Source organism: Chiloscyllium plagiosum, unplaced genomic scaffold (genome assembly GCF_037043375.1).
Source record: "Chiloscyllium plagiosum isolate Xiang-an unplaced genomic scaffold, Cpla_swu_hap1 HiC_scaffold_44, whole genome shotgun sequence".
Taxonomy (NCBI): Eukaryota; Metazoa; Chordata; class Chondrichthyes; order Orectolobiformes; family Hemiscylliidae; genus Chiloscyllium; species Chiloscyllium plagiosum.
Window position 1 is genome coordinate 50,492,733 of NW_028270182.1, and position 18,969 is coordinate 50,511,701.

The window sequence follows — 18,969 nt, forward strand, 5'->3', positions numbered from 1 at the left end:
AGAAACAGCCTAGAGTAGGACAGAAAGGGCTAAGCCGGGTAGTGGAGTGCCCAATGTCTGTTCCCTCACCCAGCGCCCCCCGCCATTTGGGGAGGACCCTGGTTGGAGGCAGACAGGACCGGGATGCCTCGTGTGGAGATTATGAAACATCCACGTCCCCCCGACCGAGTAAGGAGCAATGTTCAGTGAAGGGCAATTCCCACTTTAAACCCACTGGAAGCTCCGTTTCCCCCCGGCACAACTTAGAATCCCTGGCCCTGATGCCATCTCCATTTTTGGTTGAGCTGGTACAAATGGAATCCCCACTTGTACAAATGGAATCTCGGTGGGCAGGAGGGTGGATTCACAACACACCGTTACCTCCACCTCCCAGGAAGGGAGCACGGAGACTCCCTCCTACACCTCTTCCTGGAAACAGTTCAGATACTGAAACTAATCTGTGATAGTTACTGCTCTCCTCACTTGTCCTGAAATCTTCAACAATCTGAGCTCATATACACTCAGCGCTCTCGGTTCCTGCAGCCCCTTTATAATGGAACAGCCTGTTTTAAACTCTCTTTCATTTTCTTTCCTACCAAAGTGCATCACCTCACACAGCTCTGCACTGATCCCCATCTGCCATAAACATGAACACTACAACAAGTGTGATTGTCCTGTTACAGTTCCACACTCTCCTCCATCGACTTCAGAATTCTTCCAGGTTCGGTGCCATCTACAAACATTGAGATTGTCATAGTCTCACAGTCCCCATGAAACAACTGAAATCCTGCCCCACATACACGAGTGTGAGCAAGTGAAATACTGCTATATTACAACCGACAGAGTCGAATAATGACATGTTGTCAATGGAGCAACAAAAGTGCTGACACATACCAGACAAGAGTAGATGAAATATTGACAATCCACAGAGCAAGAGAAATCCAGATAGGTTCCACTTATCTATATTGATCAGGGTATAATGTGATGAAGCTGAACGTGTGTACTGTACCTTTAAGAGAGGGTGAATGCTGTTCTGAACTGACGGCTTAGAAGCATCTGAGATATGAGAGGATGGCAGACCCAGAAACAATATATTGCTATAGAGCTGGAGTCGGGTAATAAGTGGTTAAGAGAAAGGGGATCTCAGAGTTGAGAATAGTTGATGTAAAATATTCACTTTCAGGGTGAAAAAATAAATTGATGTTTTTATTTAAACAGTAGAATTTATCAGATCTGTCACTCATATTTTAACAGTTTACGAGGCGAATTGAGCATTTCTTTATGTTTCATTTAAGTTACCAGATGAGCTTCACGCCGTGTCCTCACCATGTCTCTGTGTGGGGCAGGTCTGGCAGTCTCTGTGGTGCTAAAAGTGATGCAATGCCACCCTCTGCTGGCCTTCCCACGCCACTGCACAGGCATTGGCAGAGGGTGAAAACCAACAGGGATTCATTCAGAGAGGGGGAGGGAGAGGGCAGCTGCTCACAGCACCATCCAAACTGATGTCTTATCCATGTGCGGATCTAAATGTCCTTTAAACGTTGTAACTGTCCCTGCTTTCACCACTTCCTCTGGAAGCTCATTCCACACGCCAGATTCTGTGCAAAATATTTACCTCTCATGACTTTTGTAAATATTTTTCCTCGCACCTTAAAATATCCCTCAGTTTTGAATCCCCAAATCTAGGGCATAGACATCAGCCATCCAGCTTATATGTACCCCTCATTATTTTATAAACTTTGTAAAGTTACCCTGTAATCTCATACTGTCCAGTGAAAATAGTCCCAGTCTACCCAACCTCTCCTTATAGCTCAATCCTTACTTTCCCAGCAACATCCCGGTTAATCTCTTCTGAACCCTCTCCAGCTTAATAATATCAAAGTTAATAGTCAAGGCATTTTCGAAGGGTACGTTGAGTCCAAAACTAGAGAACATAGGTTTAAGATGAGAGAGGACCATTTTAAAGTCACCTAAGGGGCAGCATTTTCACCAGAGGGTGGTGTGCCTATGGAATGAGCGGGCAGGATGACCAGACTGGATACAGTATTCCAAAGAGTTCTCACCAATGTCCTGTACAACCACAACACGACGTCCCAATTCCGATACTCAAAGGTCTGACCAATGATGATAGGTGTGTTAAACACCTTCTTAATCACACTATCCATATGAGATGCAAATTTTAAAGAATTATACCTGACGGATGAGGTCTCTGTTCTACAAGACTGCCAAAGATCCTACGTTTAATTGTATAGGGCCTGCCCTTGTTTGATTTACCAAATCCAATACCTCACCTTAATCAAAACTAAACTCCATCTGCCACCCCTCAGCCCGGTGAGTGGTATTACAGCCACTCACCGTCCCCGTTTAATTTTAAATTGCCCATCCCCCTCTCCAGAGACCTGCACACTCCGGCCTTGATTTTCACAAAGACCCTGAGCTTGGTTTGCTTTGTGTGGTAAGTGAGAATAGGGACAGATTGCAGACACTGTAAATCTGCGGCCTGGTATCATTTCATGGTTTTAGGAAGAGGGCAGTCGCACGTTAGAGGTGGGTAATACTGATTGGTGTTTTGGGGCCAGAAATTAAGCTCTATCTGCGTCTCTGGTGTTCAATAATAAATATCCATTTGAGACCTTTCATTGGGCAGAGTGTGTCTGCAGGATTTATTTCCCTAATATTGCAGACTACAGATAATAGCGTTTAAAGAAGTTCATAGTTACTTTCGATAGCACAGTATGTACACTCAACATTCTACAGTTGAGACAAATATCTTGCGTTTGTTTAACAATACAAAGTTCAGTAATGTTTATAATAAATCCACATCGAGCTGAAAGCCGGCACTAAATTATGACTCAAAATCTGGGTATGATAGTGCAGTGGGTAGTGTCCCTGTCTCCGAACCAGAGCTTTTGATTTGATTCCAATTCCTGAAATGGGGTGGTAGTGTTCCTAGCTCTGGACTAGGATACCTGCATTCAAGTCCTGCCTGTTGCAGAGGTATGTCACATCATGTCAGAACAGGCTGATGAACAAACACACAGAAGAATAATGGGTATTGCTGAGTGATGCTAGTGTCCCTACCTCCGGGCACAAAGGTCTAGGCGTAAATCCCACAGAAGTGTCTCATGATACATCTGAACAAACTGATTAAAATCGACTTAGAATTGTTACTTGATGAAGAAGTAAGAGGTGCCAGTATTGCATTTCAGAATTTAGGCCCAGGATGACTGAAAGTACAGCCATTCGTGTTGATTGGAGTCACATTTGGCAGCAGTAGAGGTTTATACAATCAGAACGGTCATGGATAGGGTGAGTAGTCATAGTTTTTCCCCAGGTTAGGGGCGTCCAAAACTCAAGGCATTGGTTGAATGTGAGAGGGGAAAGGTTTTGATGAGGCCTAAAGGGCACCTTTTCATACAGAGGGTGGTGTGCGTATGGAAAGAGCTGCCAGAGGAAGTCGTGGAGGCTGGTACAACTACAGCATGTAAAAGGCATCTGGATGCTGACAGACCTGCCGAGGTTTTCCAGCAATTTCTGTATTTCTTTAAAAAACGCATTCATTTTAACACAGGTATTCTGAATAAATTAAACATTTTATTTTTTTAATGACGCAGGGCCATGTAAATATAGTTCAAATCGACCAAGACCATTTTCTGCTAAAGGTATGCCTCTGGGCATGACAGCTACAATGATGCACCTACATGGAACAGAGAATGTGTTGGAGACATAGTTTGGACAATGTACAAGGAGACCTCACATGATCCAGTTTGGGAGAGGATGACATTACTGTGTGATTCAGCTCAGAGAGGTAGAAAATGTAATCTGTCCGAGAAGGAACGGCCTATTACTCTCTCTCTCCTTCATTGTTCCTCATCACAGCAATGTGTGAGAGCTAAACAAAAATTCTCTACAGTCGTCGTTTCCATTCTTATTTTTATAGAATTCCTGCAGTGTTGAAACAGGCCCTTCGGCCCAACAAGTCCATACCAACATTCCCAACGCATTCCCCTATATTTATCCCTGACTAATGCACCTAACCTAGAAATCCCTGAACACTACAGACAATTTAGCAAGACCAATCCACCTAACCTATACAATTTGAGCTGTGGTAGGAAACTGGAAGCTCACACAGAAAAGTGGAGAATCTGCAAACTCCACACAGACAGTCACCCAAGGCTGGAATCAAACCAAGTTCCTGGTGTTGTGAGGCAGCAGTGCTAACCACCGTGGTACCCGTTGGGTGATCCCTGACCAGAATTCATTGGAATCTCCTCACTGCCCAAAGCAAAGGGAATTCAGCCAAATTCCAACTCTCCCAGGATGAAATCCCATTACGAGCACCTGTGTGAGTACAATATCTTCAGAAGCACAAGAACGTTTTGGACAATCTCGTATTGTTTTCCTTTTGTCATGAATTCAATAATATCTGGACAAAGTTCTTTCAAGTTAAAATTGCAGAGATTTTGTTTCTCGGTGTGTGTGTCTGGTGTGTGTGTGTGTGCGTGTCATTGTTTTTAGAAAGGGAAATATTGATTATATATTTGCAATACCGAAATAGTTTGCCATTCATCTTTCCATCATAGTTTGAGTAACATTGCTTTGGATCATAAAGTGTTGTTTTTCCAGATAAAAGAAATTAGCCTGACTTGTTCCGAAAACTGACCCTGACCCAGTCTGAGACCGATATCATCGGCCATCTCACCGACCTGGTTACATTTAACATTTGTTGTGAGCAGTGGAGGAGTGGGACCAAAAAAGGAAACAGTGACCCAAAAAGCCAGGGAACTATCGACCGGTGAGTCTGATGTCAGTGGTGGGTACGCTTTTGGTGGGGATTCTGAGGGATAGCATTTACATACATTTGGGAAGGCAAGGGCTGAGCGGGGTAGACAACGTGGCTTTCTGCATGCGAAATCATGTCTCATTAACTTGGTTCAGTTTTTTGAAGTGGTTACAAAGAAGATTGATGAAGGCAGTTTGGTAAACATTGTCTCAATGGACTTCAGCAAGGTCTTCATTTAAAGAACAAAGAGCAAAGAAAACTTACGGCCCAGGAACAGGCCCTTCTCCCTCCAAGCCTGAGACGATTCTAATGTACTGTTTAAATCTGTCGGTCAATTCCTAAGCATCTGTATCCCTCTGCTCCTCACCTACTCATGCATCTGTCCAGACGCATCTTAAATGAATCTGCCGTGCCTGCCACTACCACCTCTGCTAACAACGCGTACCAAACGCCCACCACCCTCTGTGTGAAGTACTAACCGCATGTATCCCCTTTAAGCTTTCCACCTCGCACCTTGAAAGTCTGACCTCTCGTTATTGAATCCTTCACCCTGGGAAAAAGCTTGTCTCTATCCATCCTGTCTATTCCCTTCATGATTTTGCAAAGCTCACTCAGGTCCCCCCTCAATCTCCTTTTTTCTAGTGAAAATAAACCTAACCTTCTCAGCCTCTCTTCACAGCTAGTATTTTATTCCGATTGGTAGATAGATGAATAAAGTTAGGTCACTTGGGATACAGAGGAAACTCGTCACAATTGGATTGAAGGAAGACGGGTATTTTTCACACTGGAGGCTAGTGAGCAGCAGTGTGCTGCAAGAATCAGTACTGAGTTCACTGCATTTCCTCATTTATTTGAAGGATTTAGATGTTAATATTGGGGCCATAGTGAGTAAGTTTACAGATTTCATCAGAAAGGGGGTGTAGTAGATTATTTCAGAGTACAACGAGACCACAAATAGATGGGACAAAGGGGCAAGGAGTGAAGATGAAGTTTAATTTAGATAAATACGAGGCTTTGCATTTTGGGAAGGCAAATCAGGGCAGGAATTATACACTTAATGGTAAGGTCCTGGGGCATGTTGTGAAACAAAGGGGCATACTGCTGCACGTGCATTGTTCCTTGAAAGTGGAGTCGCAGGTAGACAGTGTGATGCAGAACACATTTGGCACATTTGCCTTAATCAGTCAGAGCATTGAGTATAGGAGTCGTGGTGGTATGTTGCCTCTGTACAGGATGTTGGTGAGGCCACTTTAAGAATACAGCGTACAACTCGGTTTTCTGCAGAAATGATTACACGGATGTTCCAGGACTGGAGATTTGAGATTTTGGGAGAGGCTGATTAGGTTGAGGTGTTTCCCCGGAGTGTCAGAGGTTGAGGGGTGAAATTATAGAGGTTTATAAAATCATCAGGGGCATGGATATTCTGAACAGCCACGTTCTACTCCCCAGGGTAGGGGAGTCCAGAACAGGATAACATAGTTTGGAGGGGAGAGAGTGAATGATGTAGAACGGACCTGAGGTTAAATGTTTCACACAGAGAGTGGTGTGTGTACAGAAAGTGCTGTCAGAGGAAGTGGTGAAGGCGGTTACAATCGCACATTTAAAACGTTTCTGAAAGAGAAGGGATATTGGCCAAGTGCTGGCAAATGGGACTAGATGAGATTTGACATCTGATCAGAGCGAACAGATTGGATGAACGGGTCTGTTTCCGTTCTGCATGACTCTCTGATTCTCTAAGAGGGATGACGAATAATTCTGAATGGACCTTTCAAGTGGGAATTCTCTTCACTGGAAGTTTATCGTGCCCCTATGTTCACATTGATTGAAAGCTGCATTAGTTAAGTATTTGACAGAGAAGTGAGTCATGCATAATGCGATACAGACAGGAAAGTGAAGCTGAGACCACAACCTAATCAGCCACAATCTTAGTGCCTGGTGGAGAAGGCTCAAAGTGTCTAATGACCAACTCCTGTTCCTCCGTCCCATGTTTCTGTATTCCATTAAGCCCCTCATACCTGCTAGACAGGAGCAGTTGGAGGCTACATACTGCTATAACCTGGTGCACAGAAACGGAGGAGAACATTCGGCTCTTCAAGATTGTCCCACACGGTTTGAGGTGATTTGGGAAATGTAATTGGAAAGCCCAAGCTGGGTATGAAAGAGGCCCCTCATCTCTCTTTACAGAGTGTACCCTCTCTGCAACTTGTGCTCCATTTGTTGGTCATATTGTAGACCCAGACTCACTGCGAATACAGCCCATAGATGGCTCACTCAGAGATGGCTCACAAAATCCTCTGGTCTCCCTGACTTCAATATCCAATATCAGAGCATTCATGAAAATAACACCCACTAACTTTCCAATAACAGAATGTGAGAACATCAGAAACAGGGGAAGGTCGTTCACTCCCCAAACCTGTTTTGCCCTTCACTAAGATCGTGGCTGATCTGCTCTAGGTCTGAAATGCCCTTTAATGCCCAATTCCTCATAGCCCTGACTTCTCTGACAGGTCAATATCCATCTACCTCCTCTTCAAATACTTTCAGTCATCTCGATCCCCAACACTCTGGAGAAGAGAAATCCTGACATTCAATACCATCTGTTTGAAGAAAACAGTTGCTGCTCCTCTATCATGGCCTAATGATATGAACAAAAGAGGTTGACACAAGGGTTCAGGGAAAAAAATTACTGGCCCCGATATCAAGGAAATCGTTGATTTTTGTTGACATCAAGAAGCTTAACAAAACTGGACTTAATGGGAATCAGAGTAAACCCTCCAGTGTTTGGAGTCAAACATGGCACAAAGGAAGATGTTCATCATCTGAGTCCTGGGTCAGCTCTGTGGGAGATCCTCAGGGTAGCTTCCTCTTCACAAACATCTTCAGCTGCTTCATCAATTTGACTGGTCAAACTACTCGGTGTGAAGCAAAACACCATTTATTTAAACACGAAAGATGAAATAAAACCAAAGAAAGAGGAATTTAGAATAACGTAATTCTGTTGGACAACTGAACAGAATAATAGATCGAGGAGATACTCCTAATGAACTATTCCAACATATGAAATTCCCATAAACACAGCCCTTGGCAAAAAGGAAAATTCAGGAATTGAAAACAACATCAAGAGGAAGTTCAGAGAGAGTAGCAGCCAGGAGACGTTCCCTGAAGCTTCCAACTCTCTGGAGACCCCGATAGTTTTTGATGTTACTGAGAAACCAAAACCCAGTGATCCTAATCTGTGACAGCTGGCCACACACATTCAGGCTGCATTAAAATAAACCTAAGGCCTCGCTAGCTGTTTACTCAAGTGGTCTGAACTGGCCAGCTTGGTTACGGTTGTTCAATATCTCTCTTAAAGGAAAGTAGGACAAAAAGCCTCTTTAAGCTGCAGCATCATCACACTTGTCAGCACATCAAGCTGTCAAACAGGAACCAGGGGTAATCCAGTCAGCCCCATGGCCTTGTCCAATCGAACGAGGAAGCAGCCAAACAGTCCTTTGAGTCACTTATACAGGAACAGTAGGAGGCCATTCCCACCTCAATGCACTTACACGGGGGCAGAATGAGGTAATCTATGCTGATTCCTGATGAATGTCTTATGCACGAAACGTCGATTCTCCTGGTCCTCAGATGCTGCCTGACCTGCTGTGCTTTTCCAGCAATCGACGCTCTACTTTGATCTCCAGCATTGGCAGTCTTAAGTGTCTCCTAATTGAAGCTCCAACATGATGAACAAGTGGAGTAGAGGCTGCACAGGCAGACTGCTCCATGTTGTTCCAGGTGGCTCCGTTGCTCATGATACACACGTGGGACTTTAACGTGTATGTTTTCTCGCGGTGAGGAGTGAAGCCATATTGTGAAGTCTCAAGAAGGCATCTTCCACATCCGAGAAGCCAGCCTGGTGTTCTCTATGTAGGGCGGAAGCTGATGGGAATGGGTACCTGTTACAGAAGGAAGGTATTGTGGCTGCTGTTGGGGATTGTGAGCAACCTGACGTTCAGTACGGGTTCACACGCCGACTGCACAATAACATGGAGAGAGTTAATTTAGGCATATAAACTATTAAGAAAGTCACATTGGACTGATGAATGGACTCTCTAAGTTCAAATAATGCTGATCATGTTCATGTTGATCTTGTCGAGTGCTTGTCCTGTTCAGTGTAATCTGTATATCTTACTCTGTCCAAGACTATTTTCACCCTATGATCTGTCTGGCCATGTTTACTATGATCTGCCTCCACTGTTTATAAATACAGTGTTTTCTGAGGTACACATGACAATAAATCAAACCAATCAATCCTGCGTAAAGTATGGAATTTCTCACCCTATCAACGTCTCTTAGTAAATAAGTGATCTCTGCCACTGGTCCTGTTTCAGCATCACTATTTCTTTGCCTCTCACATTTCTACAGATTAAACACTCAGCTTCTTCACTCTATTCTCATGATACCATCACCGGTGTCTGTGGTAAGGAGATCATTCCTTACAAAGGAGATCAACTCTGTCGAGATTGCCCCAAATGCTCTCTCAGCAAGGCTCTACAACTGCAGGAAGATGGCTTTACTTATGCACTCGAATCATCATAAATAGAAGGACAGCTTACCATTGCCCGCACCCATTACTTACTCAGGGTTTGATTTGGAGCAGTCCACATAGACTTGTGAGTGGGAGATCATGCTTCTCAAATTTGTTAGTGTTCTTTGATGAAGTTATCAGTAAGGTTGATGAGGACAGAGCTGTAGACATCGTCTTTAGGGATTTCAGTAAGGCCTTTGATAAAGTCCCACACGGCAGGCTGCTCTGGAAGGTGACATCACGTGGAGTGCTGGAGGAACTCGCCAATTAGATACACAGTTGACTTGATGATAGAAAGCAGAGAGTTTAGTGGAAGGTTGCTTTTCAGACTGGAGGCTGGGTCCATTGTTGTTTGTTGTCTACGATTTGGTTGAGAATGTACAAGTTATAATTAGTAAGTTTGCAGATGACAATAAATTAATTGGGAGCATGATGAGTGAGGAAGTTTAACAGAAATTGCAACAGGACCTTAATCAGGTGGGGAAGTGGACCGAGAAATGGCAAATGGAATGTAGTGTAGATGTGCAAAATCTTGCCTTTTGGAAGCTCAAATCAAGGTCGGAGTTTCATGTTGAATGGAAGGGCCTTAAGGGGTGTCGTGGTCAGAAAGACCTTTGTATTCAGGTGCACGGTTCTCTGAGAGCGGAGTCACAGGTAGACAGGGCAGAGAAAGAGGCTTTTGGCACACTGCCCTTGATGAGGCAGGACACTGAGTATAGAAGTTGGGTATTTATGTTGCAACTGCACCTTTGGTAAGGCCGCACTTGGAGTATTGTGTTCAGTTTTGTCACCTTGTTATAGGAAGGATGTTACTAAATTGGAAAGAGGGCAGAATAAATTTACAAGGACGTTGCCAGGACCCAGCGGTATGAGTTATAGGGAGAGGTTGAACGAACTAGGACTTTTTCTCTAGAGTGTAGAAGACTGAGGGGGGACCTTATAGAGCTGTATAGGCTCCTGAGGGATATGGATACGGGGAATGCTCTCAGTCCTTTTCCAAGGTTTAGAGAATCGAGGACTAGAGGGGATGAGTTTAAGATAATAGGGGAAGGAATAAAAGGGAACCGGAGGGGCCACCTCTTTACACAGAGGGCTGTTGTGTGGATGTGCTGCCAGCAGATGAACTTGATGGGGTACATTAACAACATTTCAAAAGCATTTGGGTAAATATGTGGATAGGAAAGGACTAGAGTAAAGAAAGCTACCAACCCCTCCACCTCCCTTTTAACCTTAACAATCCGTAATGGAATTGCCTCTGGAAATCTGGTAGACACATTATAGTCAGCAAAAATTGGTTTCCACATTTAGTTGAGAAAGGGGAGCTACACAATTGATCATTAGCCACGTGAAAGATTCTTCGAATGCAGGAATTGCCCACAAAGTTGCATTTTATTTTACTGCCTGTGACTTACCTACCATTTGGCATGTAACAAAAAATAACCACGTTCTTGTGCATTCCAGGCCACTAGAAATTTTTCTGTACCTTAGCATGAGTCTTCCATAGACCTCGGTGACCACCTCCAGTTAGTTCATGAGCTACCCGTAACACTGTATGCTACCGGTAACACAATCTGGTGCACTTAGGCACATTTCCCTCTGCACTAACCTACTGTGGACTCCATTTAAATTTTAGGATTCTATATTTAAATTAATAACGTTCGATAATATGATCTGATTCCTTTTCTCTGTGTGTGCATGTGTATGTGTGTGTATATATCTCTTGTCGTAAGTCTATTAGCCTTTCAGGACTAAACACCACTGCCTGACCCTCTGCCTGTTCAGCTTTTGTTTCCTGCAGCGTGACGTCAAACAGGGTTTCAGTTAATGCACATCAACTCCTTTGTCTTTTTCTTTCGTTTTTTTTTTCCTTCCTGCTGTACCTTATGAGAGTGGGATCTTGTTACTACACAGTCTGGAAAAGTTCCTGGGTATTTTTGTTAACTCTCTAGTTCCCTAGATTTCCTTTGCCTTCTCCACCACATGGATTGTTTCTCCCACCTTGAATCCTGCTAAACCGTTCCTCAGAACAAACTGTATTCCTGGAACTGACACTCTGCCACTCACTCTCACTGTTACTTCCCCAACCTTGATTTGGCACTCCAACCTGATGTTGCACAAGGGAATGCTTAATTTCGGTCCCAATTCCACAAATTATCACGCTCTTGAGTAACATGTCAGAAAGAGTGAAAATACTTCCATCTCTTCCTATTAGAGGCTGAGAGAAAGTGAGGGCTGCAGATGCTGGAGATCAGAGTTGAACAGTGTGGGGCTGGAAAAGCACAGCAGGACAGGCAGCATCCGAGGGGCAGGAGAGTTGACGTTTCAGGCATAAGTCCTTCATCAGGAAAGTGGTGGGCAAGGGAGGGGGATGGGGGCTTTAGAAATAAATAGGAGGGAGGGTGTGGAACTGGATGGAAGTTATCTTCGAAGGCGAAAGGTATATGCAGGTGGGGTCTGATGGTGATAGGTAGGACAGGAGGGTGAACTGGATAGGTGGTAGGACAGTTGGAACCCTCAAACTATACCGCATCGGCGTTTGATTCACCAAAATCCAAATCTCCCCTCCCAACCTCATCCCAGATCCAACCATTCAAATTAGCACTGCCCTCTTGACTGTCATAATTGCCCATCTTCCTTCCCACCTATCCATTCACCCACCCCTCCGACATATCACTATCAATCCTACCTACATCTTCCTATCACCCCCCCCCCCCTCCCCAGTGACTCTCCCGCCAGCCCAGCTCCTACCCTCCTATTTATCTTTCAGGCCCCTTGTCCCCCAGCCACATTCCTGACAATGAGTTTATGCCTGACATGTCTGTTGTCCTGCTCTTCGCATTCTGCCTGATCTGTTGTGCTTTTCTGGCGCCTCACTTCTCAACTATTAGATACTGAACAGATCCCATATCTTGCAAAATTTCTTTTCCACACCTCCCCCCCGAGTAAACTTTATCTACAGAGGGGAATTCTTTATAGACATCAGGCACTGACTACATACACTGCCCCTGCTTAGGATGTGCACTCTCCTGCAGCTCCTCGGCTCCACTTGGGGTCTCCTTTGCCAGCTTCTCTAATGCCATTGGCTTAGCCTCTTTTACCATATCTTTTCCCAAAGTGTCTTCCTTCAACCCCCAGCTCGGTGTGTCCCAGCTTACTACAGTGAAAGCTCCTTTTCACAGTGACCTTCTAAAACCATCGGCACTGTAATTTTATGTGTTCCACTCGCTTATAGTGAGAACACCTGAGGCTTTCACCACGTTTCAAACCCCTTGGATTTCTTTTTTCACCTGTGGTAAAGTATTGTCAGTGTGCTTTACTCTATGCTTTGCAGTGTAGGATCTCCTCTTCTCCCATTTTCTATCCCTCACAGGATGAAACTCCTCCCAGAAGCTAAATTTCATTTCATGCACCAATGCATATTTACCTGCCAAATTAGATACGATTGCTTACAGTGTGGAAATAGGCCCTTTGGCCCAACAAGTCCACACCGACCCACCACCCACGCATTTACCTCTTACCTAACACTACGGGCAATTTATCATGGCGAATTCATCTGAACCGCACATCTTTGGACTGTGGGTGGAAACTGGAGCAGCCGGAGGAAACCCACGCAGACACGGGGAGAACATGCAAACTCCATACAGTCAGTAACCTGAGTCGGGAATTGAACCCGGATCTCTGGCTCTGCGAGGCAGCAGTGCTAACCACTGTGCCACCGTACCGCCCACAAATCTGCCGCGCTTCTCACTTCTTGAACTTTCTATTCGTTCACATGAATTCTTACCATCTCTGGAAGTGAGTTTTTAAACACCTCTCGCAGAACAATCTCCCTTCGGGCCTCACAAGCCGAAACCATATTAAAGGCCTGCACCCATCTGTGAAAATGACTTTGTTTAATTCTTTCAAATTAACCTGGTTCCATCTCTATATTTCTGAACTTGCGTCCAAATGCTTCTTGTACCAATTCATAAGCACTCAAAACAGGGTGTTTGGCATCTGCATAATCTCTTGATCCCTCATCTGACAGCGCTGCACATGCCTCACGAGCTGTGCCCGCCAGCTTAGTCTGAACTAACATTACCCACAAATTCACTGGACATACCATTTGCCGAGTCAATTATTCGAATGAAATAAAAAAGGGTTTGACATTTTTCTCATCGAAATATGGCAATATATTAACATCCCTACACTCTCCCTTTATCTTCATCCTGTTAATTTAACTTTCTTATCTAATTTCAAACTTCTGAAATTCAAATTCTCTCTCTTTATATTTCCTCTCATTCTCTTTGTCTTTTTTATTTCTCTCTTTCTGTCTCTTTCTTTTCCTTCTAAGTCCATTTGCAATTTAAGTTTTTTCTCACTCTCCTGCAGTTGTCTGTTTCTCTGATACACCAAAGTGCTTGACCAACTCCATTACAATTTCAGCTTTCCTTTTGTCCCTGGTTAAACTCAATTCTAATCTATTTGTTAACTTTAAAAGTATGCCTTTCCTCTGTCTTTCTAAACTTTCTTGACAAACTTGGGAATCATCTTCAAACTCCAGAACTTCTTAGTAATGTTAAAAGTCATTTCTTTTAATTTAACCAACCACAAGGAATCAAATTTAAAATAATTTTCTCACCTGTTTTATGTGAAGATCTAGGTCACTAACTGCCAAGTGATAGACTCTGCTGGGACCTTTTGTACCCCAAATCTGTCCTAATCCCATATGACAAGCCCTCAAGCTGTTATGATGTCGAACCCCTCTGTTAATTAAAACCAGACACCCAGAAAAGCTCATCTCGCCTCGTAATCTGTTAAAACATGAGTGACAGAGAAATCCTAAATTCAACTATTAAAAGAAAAATAACAATTCATAAATATGTAAGTTAGCTCGCTGAGCTTTAAGGTTTGTTTTGAGATGTTTCATCACCATGCCTAGATAACATTATCAGTTAGAATCTCCGGTGACACACTGTTGGTATGTCCCGCCTCTGTATTTATAGGTTTTGGTTTATTCAGTTGGATGATGGCATTTCCAGTTCTATTTTTCAAGGGAAAGCAGATAGGATCGAAATTGATGTGTTTATTAATGTACTTTTGGTTAGAGTGCCATGCCTCTACGAAATTTCGTGCGTGTCTTTGTTTCGCCTTTCTTACGATGTGTGTGTAGTCCCAGTCAAAGTGGTGTCCTTCTTTGTCTGTATGTATGGAAACTCGTGAGAGTGGGTCATGTCCTTTGCTGGCCAGTTGGTGTTCATGTATCCTGTTAGCACGACAACAGGGTGGTTTGAAATGGAGGAAAAATTATTTTATATACAATGTTTAATCAGTGTGTGTTCAGATAAGGAAAATTGTTCTTATGTGTACAACACATTATGAATGCACAATAATGAACACAGTTAACGAAAAATGGTGCACATGATGTGTAACATTTAGAAAGCATTAAAGCATTATTTGATCCTCATCTGAAATGATATTTTCCCCTTCTCTCAACGTTCCCCTTTTTCTGGGATTCCATTCTCTTGTCTCTCATTCTTATCAGGATGTGTGTTATAAATCGTGCTTATGGTGCCCCAATTTATTTCAGTTAATCCTCTTTCTACCAGGAATTCATTACATTGGCCTGCTGGGTCTTTCAAAACTTAGTGTCTGTCATATTATTGGAGATGAAAATTCTGGCATCAGACTCAGTATTTGAACATATTCCTCTGTTGTAAATGCACTGTACAAAGGACCACAGCACACAGGAATTGCCAAAACTTTGAGGGATGTCCATCTAATTCTTTCAATAATCTAGTTTTCTCATTTTTTCTTATCTTAACATCTACATCCTGTCTCTCGTTCTCTCTTTGTATCTAGTTAAGAAATCCACCAATTATTCTTCGTCTCCCATCTCTCAAAATTCCTTCTTTCGGTTTATATCTATTACTGTTTTCTTGATGTAATGTGATTATAATTGAGCAATATAACTCCAAAGACATTCGGGAGGAGCTGGTCAGAGTTAATTGGAAGAGAAGCCGAGCAGGGAAGACCATGGAGAAGCAATGGCAGGAGTTTCTGGGGATAATTCATAACATCATGAAATTCATCCGCAAGAAGATAAAACATACTCATGCGAGGACAATGCAGCCATGAATGATAAGGCAAGTAAGGGACAGCATCAAACCAAAAGAGAAAACATACAATGTGGTGAAGATTATTGGGAATCCAGAGAATTCATTGGCTCTGGAACGACATAAGACTGGCTTCACTGAAACTACAGAACTCTTTATCATGGTCAGTGAGAGAATCAGAGGGCAACACATTCACTTTAAAACCGAAGATGGCATTCATGAAGGAAAAAAAGATTCAGATGAAATAAGCAGTTGAATTAAAATCAGTTAAATGCTTTTGTGGATAGTGTCAGATTGAAAGCATGACCCGGGGAGAGACCCTCAGCAGAATGGAAATTTTAAAAAATGGAAGTATTTCTACATCAGAAACCAGAGTTGGTCACTGAGTACAGGGCTGATGGGCGAATGGGTCTCGATGTGAACTGGGGAACAGACAGAGTTGCATTGCAGACATTGCAGCTCAAAATTGCGTTTTCATATAGTGCTGTAGACCACAGCAGCAGGAGAAGCAGAACAGCATTCAATCACAAACCTGTAACATTTTTGCCCAGGGACAATCCTTCAGTCTGCCATTACCATCAACACGATCTATGGCTCAGTGACGAGTGTGGGTGAACGTGTCAAGATCAGAAACACGTGAACCTAAACCTGATGCTAACCCATAAAAGCTACCGCACTTGACCAACAGATATGACTGAAGCTCTGCAGTCCTGCCACATTCAGTCACAAATGATGATGGACGAGTGAACAAACGGCGGTGGAAAGGGCTCCACAAACATCCCTACCCTAAATAACGGAAAAGCCCTGCACCCTCAGTGTAAAAGACAAGGATGTAATGTCTGCAAAATCCTCATCCTGAGTGGATGATCAACCTCACCCTCGCCAAGATACCCACAGAATCAAAGATGCCAGTCGTCAACCGATTCGATTTACTGCACGTGACATGAAGAAACGGCTGAACACAGGAGATACGACAAAGGCAATGAGCTCTGACCCCCATTCCTGCAATAGGACTGAAGACTTGTGCTGCACAACAAGCCGTGTCCCTGGGGAAGCGGTTTCATTCCAGCTCAAACTCTGACATCTCCCTGCTAATATGGAAAAGTACTCAACTATGTCCAGTCCCATAAGACAAGAATAATTACAATCTGACCAATTACCACGCCCTAAGTCCCATCACGATACACAAATTGGTGGGAGTTCTTTTTTGACAGAGCTGTCAAGCAGCACAGAAATAACCGGCTCAGTGTGGTTTCTGATAGGTTCCCATGTGGAGATGGTGCTGTTGTGGAAATGTCACTGGATTACGAATCCAGACAATGATAATGTTCTGGAAGCTGGTGGAAGTTAAAAACAATTAGTAAAATACTGAGATATAAAATCTGGTGTCGGTAATATTTACCCTGAAGGCAATGTTGATCATAAACATCAGTTTACTTCCCCAATGTACTTTCAGGAAGTAATTCTCCCGTGATTTCCAGGTCTGGGATAAAAGTGACTCCAGATGCACAAACATGTGATAAACTCTTCAATGGTCTCTGAAATGGCTCCAAAATTATCATCCCTGCTTGTAATCTGTCTCACCCTGTCAGAGTTTTATATATTTCACTGAGGTATCCACTCATTTTGCTAAAGCACATGGAATATAGGTTCAGTCGACCCAAACTCTGCTCCCATAACAAGCCTGTCATCCCAGAGATCAGTCTGGTCGTCCTTCACTGCTCTCCCGCAATGTCAGTATTGTCCTTTATTAGGTAAGGAGACCAAAACTGCCCACAATCCTGCACAATGTTCGAGATGGAGTCTCATCAAGGGCCTGTACAGCTACAGTAAGACACCCTGACACCTGGACACAAATACCCCTGCAATGAAGGTCCAACACACCATTTACCTTCCTAACTGCTTTCTGTTCCTGCAAAAAAATACTTTCAGTGACTAGTGTGCAGGGAGATCCAGACCCTTTTCAATGTTACAGCTACCCAACTGGTGGGTCTGTGTACACTGGTAAGTGTCCCAATGTCATTCCTAGTATTTTCTTCTCGCTTCAGAACTCACTGCCCTATTTCAACTGCAGAGGTCGTTGAAGAATGAAACAAAAAGAATCATAAGTCCCTTTGTAGAGTAACATTTTCCAACCTTTTCTACTGGTAGTTTACCGTTCTCTTTTTCGCATCAAAGGGTACAACGTCACATCTACCCACATTGCTCTTCGTTGCCCCGTATTTGCACAGACACTCCATTTGCCTCAGTCATCTTGGAGCTTTTTTTAAAAATCCTCCTCCCCCACTCATAATCCGACATCGATTAGTGCCATTAGCAGGCTTGGGAATATTGCATTTGTTTCCCTCTAACAAACGTTTGATGTGTATTTGAAATAGCTAGAGCCCAAACACTGAATCCTGCTGTACCCCCGAATACTCTGCTGTAAAAAAAATAATTTATTTCTACTCACTGTTTCCTGTTAGCTTTCCCATTCTAAACCCATGCCCTTCTGTTAGCCCCAGTCCCATAGGATTCGAATTTGCATAGTAGGATTGGGGCGTTATCAAAAATCTTCCTGAAAATCTAATCGTATTGCATTGATTGCTTCTCCATAGTTTTGCGAAAAGTCAGTTTCTCAAATATAATTCCCATTTGATAAATCTCTGCTGCCTTTGGCTCAGCCCATTACTTTCATTTAAAGTATTTTCGCCATAACGTTTATTTGCTAATTGTATTCTCTTCCCTTTTTCCCTCTCACCAGATTAAGCTTTCCTTGTATTGCTGGGAATATTGATGTTTGTTTTGTTTTCTTCTGTGGAGACATAACTGAAATATTTACTGTATAGTTCTGCTATTTCCCTCTTCTCCATTCTCCATTCTCTGGTTTCAGACTGTAACGAAGCTGCACGTTCGTTTCCTTTAATTTTGCCATTGACGTATTGAAGCTATTACAAGTTCCCTCTTATTACCCTTGTGCACATAGAGTGTTCTGAAACCCATCAATTCCTGTCTTTAGCTTCTCAATGATTGACCTTGCACAGCCATGTACTCATCAGAAATACAGCACGGTCTACATTAGTCCCAATTTTCTACACAAGCTCCATAGCTGGGAATATTACGATACTTCAAGGGGTCGTTCAAGTACTTTGTAACAGATGTGAGGTTATCCGTGACAACTCCCTCTTCGGAAGTGCATTCCAGACCCCAAAACCCTTTGGGTGTAAAATGATCCTCAACTTCCCTCTAAATCTCAAACCCGAATACTTTAAGAATGTGCTCCCCTTTGTTCTTCTCCCTCTGACTAAAAGGAAGAGTTGCTGTCTATCCACCCTCTCAATGTCCCTCATAATCTTCCTTTGAATCACATCCTCCTCAGCCTTCTCTGCTCCAATGTAAACAACCCGAGCTTATCCAGCCTCTCTCCCTAGCTAATATGCTCCATCCCAGAGAACATCCTGGTGAATCTCCTCTACAACCCCCTCCAGTACAATCTCATCCTTCCTGTAATGTCGTTTCCAGATTGCACACAGTATTCCAACTTGGCCTAACAAAAGTTCCGC